Source organism: Dasypus novemcinctus, chromosome 3 (assembly GCF_030445035.2).
Source record: "Dasypus novemcinctus isolate mDasNov1 chromosome 3, mDasNov1.1.hap2, whole genome shotgun sequence".
Classification (NCBI taxonomy): Eukaryota; Metazoa; Chordata; class Mammalia; order Cingulata; family Dasypodidae; genus Dasypus; species Dasypus novemcinctus.
Window position 1 is genome coordinate 180,870,564 of NC_080675.1, and position 4,697 is coordinate 180,875,260.

Consider the following 4,697-nt stretch of genomic DNA (forward strand, 5'->3'; position numbering starts at 1 on the left):
AAAGCACCTTATCTATAGCTTTCATTTTTCATAAGGAAGGACACATTTTTTAAAGGAACAGCATGAGTTTATACTGGTATTTAAAGTTAAAATTTTATCTTATAAAATTTTTATTTTTAAAACATTACATTAAAATCTTGGTTCCTAATAATGATAACATGCTTATTGATTGCCTTATCCCATGATATTCATAAAAAGTTTCAAAATCACAATACTTATTTTGTTATTAACTATATTACTGAGTGAGCTTTAAAAATCTCTTTACTTCTCATGCTTTAAAATATATCCTACTTAAAATATACAGTCAGAGAACTATATATAAGCACTGCTTGAAATAATTTTTATTTCCTTACATCTTTATCTTATTTATTTGGTATAAATTTATATTTGTTTTATCTTTGTTTATTTTATCCTTGTGTTTCATATTAAGGCTTTCTCACTGATTTAATTTTATTTTTGGGTGACACACATGCACAAACACATACACATGGTTCAAAATTTTTGAAATATCAAAGGTATTCTCAGAGATGATTTTTCCTTATTTTTTTTAACATTCTGTCTCTTTTTTTCTTTTGAAGTAATGAGCCCACACAATTTACCCTGCTACCCATTGACTTCTCCATGATTTGGAGAATTGAACTTAGATGGTAGTATAATGAGATGGGGAAAGATTGGTCCCAGATTCAGAGTATGAAGGAGAAGAACCACTGGCCTCCAGTGAACTTTCCACAAACTTTGCATTCAACTTGTGTCATGTTTCAGAGTTTATTTTTTAATGCAGTATAGCCTATCTTGTCCTTTTCAATTCCCACTGCCACTGAGGTTACACTGTAGGAGAAATTCCTTAAGCAGTCTCTAGAACTTCCCCCACTCAAACCCTATCACTGACAGTATTCAATCCCTCATTGTTGTTGTTGTTGCTGTTGTTGTTGTTGTTGTTTTCTTTTCTGGACTTCTAACAAGTTTTGATTCCCATTCTTTTATATATTGTTGTAAGCTAGGCACTACTTTTATTTTCACATCACTCTGTCACTCCCATTTATTCATTGAACACAATAGACCTTCCTTCACCACTTCCCTCTCCAAAACAAGATTGTTACCATGACAGACACCTTTACCATTCTAATGAATGGCTGACACATTTGAAACTTAACCTCTCTGTCCTCTGATCTCATCATCCTAATCAGAGGATTATGATTTTTAAAAATTCTTCTTTTCTCAACTTCATTCAGACCCAAACTATCAACACTCACTCTATAGGTGAACTGCTGATGACAAAAAATATTGCCATCATTGTAGGATTATTATTTTAATTTCTCTCCAATACCTTGCAAGTAAATACTAAAATGATGATAAAATTTTTGAAAAATCAGATGTCAAGTATTTTCTGGAATCTGCTTGTAAAACCAATGTAATACATGTTGTTCTTTTTCCATTCATTGTATGTAAATATACACTAAATTCCTATGTGATTTTGAACATGTGACTGAGAAATATTTTTTAAAAATTATTTTTAATAATGCCCTGGGGTAACTGAGCCTTATAATTTGATTAGCCTTTTTGCTCAGAAAAAAATAAGCATACTACAGTACTGAGTAAAGGTGGATGTGTACAGATACTTCCCCCATGCTAAATCACTCTGCATAAGATGGAGAGAGAGTTTGAAAAGGCAGAGGGGCATTCTGGAAAGGAAGAGTGAGGCACCTGGTGGGTTGAGTACTGAAGCAGGAAAGGAAAGCAGAGTAGACCTAGTAGCCATGCAGCAGAATCAAAGAAATCTTGGGGAGGAAATATCTAGGTGCCTTGATATGAAATGCTCTACAAAATATAAGCCTTCTTCTCTATCTCCTCACCACAATCTTCGGTATTTTCTTTATTTCTCAATAATGCTTTTATGCCAAGGGAGTTTCATTTTGGAGTTGCTTAATGAACAGGTCTAGGGGACAGCTAATGAATGAGTTATGAACCTAATGGGGTTTGAAATATCTATAAATAGAAAAAAAGTTAAACAATTAATTAGGGAATGTTGAAGAGGCAGCAAATTATCAACCTTCATGGGACACATATTTGTCTAGATAAACTTGCTGCCTGCCATATTACACTATTGGAACTTCTGTGTCAGAAAATAACCTCCAAAGGTGATGGACTTGGCCCAGTGGTTAGAGTGTCCGTTTACAACATGGGAAGTCCGTGGTTCAAACCCTGGGCCTATTTGACCCATGAGAAGTTGGCCCACGCACAGTGCTGATGCTCGCAAGGAGAGCCGTGCCATGCAGGGGTGTCCCCCACGTAGGGGAGCCCCACGTGCAAGGAGTGCACCCTGTAAGGAGAGCCACTCAGCATGAAAGAAAGTGCAGCCTACCCAGGAATGGTGCTGACATAACAAGATGACGCAACAAAAAGAAACAGATTCCTGAGCCGCTGACAACAACAGAAATGGACAAAGAAGATGCAGCAAAATAGACACAGAGAATAGACAACCTGGGGGAGGGGAAAGGGGAGAGAAATAAATAAATAAATAAATCTTTAAAAAAAAGAAAAGAAAAGAAAAGAACTCCAAATAGAAAGACGTATTTTGCTTGATACCTATGAACTATTTTCCTTCCAATTTCTTCCTTCTGGAATGGGATTGTCTATCCTATGTCTGTCACACCATTTGCATTTTGGAAACAGATAATGTGTTCACAGGTCCACAGACAGAATAATTTTGCCCTAAGATAAATCCCATTCATAGCTGATTTTGATGAGAGTTTGTATGTAGAGTTGTAATTGAATGTCTTAAGCCTTTGGAATATTGGGATGGATGGGGTGAATGAATTTTGCATGTGGAAAGAACATGTTTTTCAAGGATCCAATGGGGAGACAATATGGGCTTGAAGCATATTTCCCCCAAAAGACATTTTCAAGTATTAATTGGCATTCCTGTGGATATGAATTCGTTGTGAATAGGAGCTTTGAAGATGTTACAATTAATTAAGTATGAAGATGTTACAATTAATTAAGTATGGTCTCATTTGTGAATGTGATCTTTGAAGATGCCATTTAGATGAGGTCAAATTAAATCAGGGTAGTCTTAATCCATAGGCTGAAGTCCTAATAAGGAGAAGAAATAGAGACAGAGACACAGCCAACCGCCAGAAGAAGTAAGAAGTCAGTAGAAGCCAGAAATCAGAGAAATCCACAGGATGAGACTAAGGAGACAGAAAACCATATGATGGAGAAGGAAATGCAAGCCCACGAACCCCATGAACCAATGGAAGCCAGTGCTAGAGAGCCGCAGACTCTGGGAGAAAGTATGACCTCTCAAGACTTCTAGCCTCCTAACCAATGAAACAATAAATTCCAATTATTTATTCCAACCTATCGTGTAGTATTTATCATAGTAGCCCTGGCAAACTAAGACAGTCTTTGCTTTTGACAATATATGATAATATAGATCTCATTCTCCTTGTTGAAATAGTGTCTTCCCTGAGTTGCCTTAAGAGTTCCATAGCTATCTCAGTCCCAGTTCCATACCACACACACACACACACACACACACACACACACAAATACACCAGAAGCCACATTAAGTGTTTCAAGAAGAAATAATTATTTTAATCAAGAGAATTCAGTGGTTAACAAAAGGCACAGGATGGGGAATGGATGTAATTCAAGTGGTTGAGCATCTGCTTCCCATGTACAGGGTCCCAGGTTTGATCTCCGGTACCTTCAAAAACAAACAGACAAACAAAAAAGCCAGCTTTTATTGGGGAGCAGATATAGTTCAATGGTTGAGCACCTGACTCCTGTGTATGAGGTCCTGGGTTTAATCCCCTGTACCTCCTAAAGAAAAAAATTATAGGATAAACTAGAAATGCGGAAGTTATTGGGCTCCTGCTGCAATGCAAAGTTTAGGGGTGCATCACCATAGCCATGAGTTATGCCCTCCACATCTGCCTCCAGCTCACACTGAGCTGATGACTGCACAGTGGAACATTAAGTCCTGCCACCATAATTGCTGCCCCCATACCATTGACTCCACAAAGCTCTCTTCGAAGCAGTACCAGCAGGAGCAAGATGCTCAATGCCTCTCTGCAGTAATTGGCAACCTGCTTTGGTGCATCTAGCTGGTAGAAATGCATCATCATTTCCATTCTTCATTGCAAGGGCATCTGGAAAATTTGCTTTTAATTTTCCAATATCTTACACTGCAAAGAGGGTGGAGTGGAGATGGAGCTTGCCAATACATTGCATCTGCCCCACCCAGGTTCTTAGGATTCCACCTGCTGCTGTGGCCACACCCATTCCTCCAGTGCTGCTTCCTCACGGGAGTCCTGGGCCTCATCTCAGGATGCTGCAATTTACTGGGTGGCTCTCATCTCCTTTGTTGTTTTCAACTACTTTCTATTTGCTAATGATTCTCAAGCCAGTATTGCCACACCAGATCTCTCTCTTGAACATCCCATTGAAATTCCTGCTAGGATGTCTCACAAACTTTCTAAGCTCAATATATCCTGAATGAAGCACATCACATGTGCCTCAGCTAAGTGTGCCTTCTCCTCCACTCCCCAAATTGGGCTATGCCTCCACCATGTATCCAACTGCAAAGGGAAAGCCTTATTCTCCCTCATCCCCAGATCCCTGTAATGACCTACTACTACCAATTCCACCACCCAATGATCTATTGAAAGCATTCTACTCTACTGCATCATATC

General features: G+C 38.4%; 1 non-coding gene across 1 annotated transcript; it reads right to left on the minus strand.

The window, feature by feature from the left end:
* Nucleotides 1–1,224: 1,224 nt before the first annotated feature.
* On the minus strand, nucleotides 1,225–1,299 carry LOC111762388 (small nucleolar RNA SNORD56). Its single transcript, XR_002795511.1, has one exon. It is a non-coding gene; the product is annotated as a small nucleolar RNA SNORD56 (small nucleolar RNA).
* Nucleotides 1,300–4,697: the final 3,398 nt, after the last annotated feature.